General features: G+C 32.9%; 1 long non-coding RNA gene across 1 annotated transcript; it reads left to right on the top strand.

The window, feature by feature from the left end:
- The first annotated feature begins 4,449 nt into the window (after positions 1 to 4,449).
- Positions 4,450 to 7,271, top strand: LOC120353048. Its single transcript, XR_005572161.1, has 3 exons — positions 4,450 to 4,556; positions 5,640 to 5,739; positions 7,106 to 7,271. It is a non-coding gene; the product is annotated as an uncharacterized LOC120353048 (long non-coding RNA).
- The last annotated feature ends 1,333 nt before the right edge of the window (positions 7,272 to 8,604 follow it).

The raw sequence follows: 8,604 nt of genomic DNA, 5'->3' as shown, positions 1-8,604 counted from the left end.
GAGATTGAGTGAGTGAGTAAGCGGGAGAGAGAGCGGGTAAATAAGCAAGAGGGGAGGAGTGAGAGAGAAGTGATAGAGAAAGCGTGAGAAGATTCACTTTTTATAGGTGAAAGAGGTTGTCACACTAGTTTCTGGAAAATTTGCTGCAGAAACTCTCATAACTCTCTTCCTATCCTAATTTATAGAATCTATCAAGATTATAGTAAGTTTACAGCAAAATAATGTAGGCCTACATGTAAGTTCTCGATCTTCATTCAATTATCTTCCGTATCATGTGAATCACGAAAATAATTTGTCTGTTTTGATGTTTAAGAGTTATCTATAATATAGCCTAATTAAGGAAATAATATTGTCTAATAAACAGACGTAGGTGACAGGAAATTCACGAATGACGTATCATCACACCAGAACTACTGAGCTGATTGACTTGAAATATTTTGCATATTGATTCTTAATTTACCGAGGATGGTTATAGGCCTATTTTGAATTCTGGAATATTTCATTGGGTCAAGTTTTTAATTAGACCGCCATTGCAGAACACGGGTTATCTACTAATTATAATTTTAGAGAATCTCACATCTACAGAGCACACCCAACATACCCCAAATGTTTTCATTACATACTTTATTGGACGACACACTATTGAATTCCATGTTGAAATAAACCTGTATAGATTTCCTCTTTTGTGCAAATAGAACTTTCTACTGATGTTGAAGAGTCACTTTCAGATACGATTCAGACTAAATACTTGAACGATTGTCATTACTTCTCGATAAGCCCAATATTTGATTTCATTATTGATACGGTACTGTATTAATCAATTACACGTAAACTTCCAGCACATGCGGAGTAAATGCATAGTTAATTTTGTGTATCAACATATCACAAAAACTATCATAATAATATTGAGAGTATTGAGAGGAGAAAAAAGTATCTTATTTGTATCACATTTGCTAGAAGCTCATCACAGTTCATATAACTCAAACGCTTCAACAATATTTGTCTCTGAAAACAGTCCTGAAAATTTCTTGAAGTTAAAGTTATTATATCCACAAGATAGCTGCATTATTGGTAAACATCTAGGATCTTAGAAAGCTGTTGTTTTTCATTTTTAATGTTTCTTTGTATATGAAATAATAAGTTTCATCACGACCCATAAAGTAGTTTTTCAGAAATTGTGATAAACAATTAAGTAATTAAGTAATTAAGCAATTAAGTAATTTCCAGAATTCACCAATCAAGTTATTAATTACATACTGACTCAATTAATCTACCCAGTAGATCTATATATTAATCAGAGAGCACTCAAATACCTTCAATTACATTGTAGTCGCTTGATTCAATTAACGGAAATCGAAATATTGAATGTCAAATAATATTAACTTAGGTACTGAATTGTCTCTTATGATAAATTGGAGACTATTTGAAAGAAAAATAGACGATATCTCTCAAGTCTTTGAAATGAAATTCACCTCGAAAGTGGAGATATTTCGTATTTATTTCCATTTACAATAATTAGAGCATTTACTTTGCACCCAACCACAGTCCTACCACCAGTGACTGGTGGTTTTTTTTATACTCTTTGCATTTTGGTTCTGTTAACTACTAGAAGATCGATATCCAAAGGGTCTGATTGATACTATGATTCGAGAATTGGTTTTCATGGTTGAGTATTGAAATGGATTAGAGATATCAAATTGAATTCTATGAAAGAGACTCAGGAACCAATTCAAGTAAAGTTGTGAGAACAGCAAATGTTATGCCAACGATACTCCCCTGTACAGCAGTCAATTCAATCATTGCAATTACTACATTTTTGAGAATCATACAGTGATTCTATATTGATCTGTGGTTCTTCAAGGCTTGAAATGAGCTTGTAAAATATAACTATCACACAATATGAGACAATACAACATGATTTTTTCATTACACAACATGAAGGAGGAAGAGAAAATAGCTCACGCCTCACTTACTTCATTCAGGTGCTTAGTTTTTAGCGTAGGCTATACAAGCGAAATTATATTGTCAAGATCATTTCGTAGCCGGAGTTGAGAATCCTTTTAAATGAGGATGAATTGCAATTTAGTTTTTTCATCTCTTTTCTAATTTGAACCATATTACTTGATTTTGAGGTCTCGCAGCATTTTACAAATCTTCTTTAGTTTTAGTAGGCCCATTTTACACTTTCTCTGATACCGTATCGTATCAATCTTATTCCGGTCGCGTATTGATGGGGAGGATATTATTTTATTACTTTTCCGACAGTTGCATAGCTTGGCAAACAGATAATGACAGAGTTTCAAGTCTCGTTTAATCTGGTAGATTTCATAAGGACAGCAAAAAATCAAACGTCCAAAAATCGATGTGTGTAACTTTAACTATCACTGGCTTCACGAAGCTCAAGAAAATAGTTTTCTTATTATAATATGAAATTATCAGATTGTAGGTATGGAGGTTTGATATTAGAATTCCGGTACAGAAAGTTTTTCAGTAGTAGAATCGCTTATTTCTCAGGAATACTTACTTACTTCTACCAGAATCGGTGTTTATTATTCGATCAGATCAGAGCATGATCACAACAATAACATTTCTTTCTTAATTACAATTTTATTTCGTGGCTTGAAGTTGAGTGCAAATAGTTTTTAGTTACACCATATCGAGACAAAGGTGTAAGTTGGTGTATACATCGACGCGCAGTAAGAAAGGAATATTCTTGCCAAATCTCATAGAATTCTATCAACGCGTTTGTTTGGCCGTAAATGCATTACATACAGACAGACGAAAGAAAATCCAAGTTATAACATAGAACTCACTGCGTTCGGTCAATTATCGTTATTCAAAAATTGCATTCAATCTCTATTCTCATTAATTAATTCTTCATATCTTGTAAAATTCGTTCAATAATAAGAAATATTGCCATTCAATCTAAATTAGTGTATAAGCCAGCAGTGTATTATATTGTAACATAACATAGGCCTGCATGAATAAAGAGAACTCTAATCTAATCTAATCTAATCCGTAATCCCTACGCTGTATGTTCTCTTTTCAACTGCAAATGTCTTCTATTGAATTCTTCAATGTTGTTTTCCATCACGAACTGCTTATTATTAAATCCCTTTTTTCTTTTAGAAAAAAACGACTAGCAGTCAGATATTTTTACAATAAATGAATAAATCACTCACTGGACAACGAGATCTTTCGGCAGTTCCGCCATATTCTTGGTTGTCTTCTATTGCTATACTTTTTAGTACGGTATATTGTCTGAGTCTCTCCCCCTCCTACAAGCTCCTTCTTTTGTAATAGTATGTAGGCCTAACTTTCACCATTGTCCACGGCCGTGCTCTCTCTCTCGAAACTCACTCCTTCCTTGTCGAAGTATTTTCGCGCCTTTTTGAGTTGCGTTTGCCTTTTGCTATATAGTTATTGGACTTGATCTTCTTGTCTAATGCAGTCGCAAGCTTGCAAGGGTTAGTTTCAGTTCATCACGTATTGAATACAGAGTATATTTCCTGTTTCCAGTGTTTTATCCAGGCATTTATTGTTTTGAAGTCACGTGATCTTCTATCATCAATGTAAGTACACAATAATATTACTAAATTTATGGAAGTTTGAATCAGTTAGACTGATAAAAGTATAATTAAGCCTACTATAGGGTAGCTTGGAGAAAATAATATACATTATTATATTATATATGTAGCTTGTGTTTTATTTTTTCTCTATAAGGGTGGGTTTAGTTGATTTATTTTGGTTGACCAGTTGAATTCTACCTATCCTGAATACACATTATAGTTATAGTAAGCTGTGTAATATATGACCTACAGCTTGAACCTCCTTATTTTCCCCCAGTCATAAATAGCCCACAAATTTGGGTTGGGTTATAAATAATTTATAATTATAAATAATTATAATAACCAACCCAAATTTGTGGGCTAAATTATAATTTATAACCCAACCCAAATTTGTGGGCTATTGTATGACTGGGGGATAATAAGGAGGTTCAAGCTAAAAATAAATAATTAGACACTAAATTATTTAGTCTCTTATTTCCATCGGTATAAGAGTATCAGAGCCTATAATTTTTTTTCAAATGTTCAGCGTTTCAAAATCTTTTCAAATCACTAACTTTAAAATTATTTTTTCCGAATTCAATCCTAAATCCAAACACCTAGTACAATATTTTTTTTTGCCGTACCTATAAATTCCACTAAATGGAACCGAACTTAGCACTTAGAACAAAAATGATTCACATACATAATCTCTTATTTAATAGAGTTTTTTGGGAAATTGCAAAAAATCAAAGGTTACATTATGAATTCATCAGACATACTTGATCCCTTTGAGAATACTTTGATTTTATTCTTCAACTGAAGTATTTTTTTCATTGTTCAAAGGAGACGTACGGTATGTCGCGTCATGCGCCGATAAAGCTTCGGAAGGGCGCAAAATCATGAGTATCATGGGGAAGCTGGTGACCCTTCCTCACCATCCAAAGCAAGGACGACCATAAGAGAGAGAAAAACCTTTCAAGGACCTTCTGATAACTGAAGTTATGATTGGTAAGATTTCAGCTAATTTCTCTTTTGAAGTTCACTGTGTAGCTTGCTTTATATTTTTTAAACAACTCTAATTTTGCAATATCAATATCAGTCGGACAAAATCCCACTTGAATAGAAAATTCTACTTCACTGTATGACTCAAAAACTTTATTTCGCCATTAAACATGACATCCACAAACACCGTGGTTGAGTGGACATTACTGTCCAAACTTCGCCTCGTCATTAAAATGAAAAAGTCATTCTATTCTATTTAATAAAAAAAGAAGGCATTCCATCCAGGATTTGCAATATTGAATCTCTAAGTTGATTTTTTTTTCAATTTGGGAGGTGGTCATTATAATGCTGATCATTAATTAGTATTGGAAATATCAATTGATTTGTAGTAAGCTACAAGTCTGTGATTAACACTCCACATAGCTTTGAAACAGTTTGTCCTATTGATTCAAGGTTCTCACCATTCACTTCATATTGAAATTCCGTATTGGAATAGAATAGAATCGTTACCTTCATTTCAACCTCCGAGGGCGGGGCCTACTTGCTTTGCGGTAGCAAGTTAAGTGATAGGCCTATCATGCATAACAAGACCAGCTTTCAATTTCCAATAAAGAAATACTATATGGAAAACTAGAGATAACTTTGGACTTTTATCCAAATATATTTCATTCTATTTCGAGTTTCTAGAATATCAAGGTGTTAGGCCTACTAATTGTAGGGCACCGTTAATTCTACATAATAAAAAGCATGATTCCATTACTGAATAATGGATATTTTTTGGAAATACATTAATATTACAATTTTCTTATAACATGCTCAGAAGATTCACTTTTTCCTCTCAAATTATTTCACCCAGACTTCTTATCGGTTTTTCTAAACACTTTCCTGTTCATGTTTTACTAAAATCTGCCTATTACATGATAAACCATGATTTATAAAACATTCTTCCTCCTCATCTTATCTTTCCAGCCGATCCCACCTAGAAAAAGTAGTTTTGTTCATACATTGTTTGTCCTTTATACTTTTCTTTCGCATTGTAATGAGTAATGTGTGATAGGATTAGTGTTCTCATAAATGTTATTGTTACAGCAGCTGCTACAAACCGGTGCTGGCCGAAGACAGAATTGAAGCAGGTCTAGTTGAAAGCGGCTACGTGGCTTGCACAAGCCCAATCCAAGTTGGACAAAATGTAAGCATTAATCTTACAATTCAATTTTTCTTGAAAAACAGCATTGGAATCATGTATAACACGACAATCTTCCCATTCGAAAAAAGAGCTTGGATTCAATATCACTGAGCCAAGATAGCAGACCAAATTTGTAATGTCATGATTGAGTATAGGAACTTTTATATTAGCACGATCCCCTACGTCCGACCATCAAATCACCTCTATGAAAAGTATCAAGCCGTTTTCAAACTTTTTACTCACTCTGTATTGAGCTGTTTCCTGAATAAGCATCTTTCACCCAAGGTTATTAAAAAGAAGGTTGTTCCATAACTGCCTGATATTGGGACGAAATGAAAATCGGGTGGGTAGAGTAAACTTTTGGCCGAGACAAAAGGTTCACAAGTAACAAGCTTTAATAGTGTTATATTATTAACAATAGTTTAACACATTCAGAAATCAGACCACAGTAGCACTACAGAACTGAGATATGTGTGTTCTCCTACTATCATCACCGTGTCGCGGACGTAGCTCGGTCGTACCTCGGCACGGGCTCGGTGCGGTTATATGTGTCCCGGCCTTTTAAAGTGCTACAGATCAGAAATTCTAGTACCGTGCGCATGCACTTGTCTTTTCAGCAAGACAATAATATCATTTATGTTGTAATCTTGTTACACTTCTCAAAATAGAACACTTCACTTGGTTTCTACTTGGACTGAATCTAATAAATAGATCTGATTTCAACATTACAGAAACATGATATTATTAATAAAACATTGGTAAAAATGTAAAACTCAATTGATCAATAATTTTTTTATTAAAGCAACCTTGTGGATGTTATGAGCCATGAAAGCTCAATATGATTAATATTTTCAATGCGCCAGTCGTGATCTCAAATGTAGTCGGGATCTCTGATCTGTACTATTTTTCGGGTTCCCCATCACTTTCAGTTTCCTCAAATCGGAATAACCTTGTTTTTAATAACCTTGTCTTTCATGAACCAACAATTTTTTTATTGGGTACTCTAGCTATAACTTCATTCTGGAGGGAATGTTGATTGGCATGATTGTGTAAAACTTACCCAAGACTCAGGAATTGTTATCAAATGATCAAAATAGAGAGACTAAACACTGATTCAGATGTGCTATGGTTTGACTATTTTGTCTTCTTCCGATCGGGATTTCTGAAATTTGAGCCACTTTAACACAATCACCGCCATTCAACGTTTTCTTCAGAATCTGATTCTCTACAACTTCTATCAATAAAAAATACAAGTTTATGATTTCATATCCAATTATAACCATTAAGTATTAATAAAAAAAATTGATCAAATATTTTCTGCTTTGAATTAGTTTCTTTCTGATTTTTTTATTATTTTCATTTTTTCCAGGAATCAGCCATCAACACCAGCTACAATAACAATATTCGACATCGATTGTGAAGATGAACCTCTCGAATAGATAAGAATATAATAGTAGTGACAGAAAAGATCATAAAACGTGTCTACATGTTCAATTTACTGATATCATAAACAATAAATTAGTAATTGATTATAATTACGGTTTTTAATTGAATAATCAATCCCTAAAACCTCAATATTGTTGAAAATATTAATTGAAATTTACAAAATTGCAAAAATGTAGTCTATTTATAATATATTTTTTTAAATTGTGTAATGAGGGTACAGTTACACTATGAGCAAGTTTGCTCATATAAGCGCTTTCAAGCTGGTAGTGAAAACTTACAGGTAAAAACAGAATCTGGTAACATGCATAGAAACACCTCATGACATGCACAGAGAGAATAGAAATGATCCATGAATAATGCAGAGTTAGTACCATTCTCTCCGAGCACATCATAACGTGTTTCATCCATTTGAAAAAAAAAATTTCACCTGTAAGTTGGCACTAGGTACTAGCTTGAAAGTGCTTATTTGAGCAAGCTTGCACATAGTATAACTGTACCTTATGTTCTCACAATATTGTAAAATAGTGTCAAAAATTTTTGTACAAAATTGTGGAATAATTTTCTCACAATACTGTGGAATAATTTTCTCACAATATTATGAGATAATTTTTCCACAATGTTTTGTGGAAATATTCGGTTCAATATCAATATTGTGTTAATATATTTCAATATTTCAGGAAAATATCTTCCCAACATCAACCAATATTTTCAAATATCGTAGGAAAAATATTAAAGGTTTCATAAAGATATTGTCAGAGTATTCTGACAACATTGACCAACATTTACAACACATTGAACAATGTTGTGATAATTTTTGTCACAATATTGAGACAATATTTTTTAAAAAATGTTGTCTCAATATTGTGACAATATTTTCCAATATTTTTTCAAAATATCTTAGCAATATTTACCAACATTGCTATAATATTTTCAAAAAAATATAAAATGTTTCATAAAGATATTGTCAGAGTATTTTGACAACATTGACCAACATTTACAATATATTTAACAATATTGGGAGAACATTCCTTCCAATATTAAGACAATATTGTTTTGCTACTTGGGAAGCTAATTGATTACACAGCTGATCTCCCACACAGGGACACGCATCTTCTGTTATCGACAGACGACGAAATCATCATCTGTTTTTCCAAGGATGAATTATCCTTTTCATGTCCTTCAGGGAGTTTTATCAGGGATGAGACCTAGTGCAATCAAATTTTGATATCATAAACCTACTATATTCCGAATTTCGTGAAAATCGTTAGAGCCGTTTCCGAGATCCGTTGAACATAAATAACCATATAACCAGATATAAGAATAGAAAAATATAAACAGATATACAGAAATTGCTCGCTTAATAAAAGGATAACAAATTATAGTCCAGTCAAATGGTCGTTTTTCAGGAAACAGCCCCGAAAG

Source organism: Nilaparvata lugens, chromosome 9, assembly GCF_014356525.2.
Source record: "Nilaparvata lugens isolate BPH chromosome 9, ASM1435652v1, whole genome shotgun sequence".
Lineage (NCBI taxonomy): Eukaryota > Metazoa > Arthropoda > Insecta > Hemiptera > Delphacidae > Nilaparvata > Nilaparvata lugens.
The sequence above is the reverse complement of the archived record's forward strand: the minus strand, read 5'-3'. Positions and strand labels throughout refer to the sequence as shown.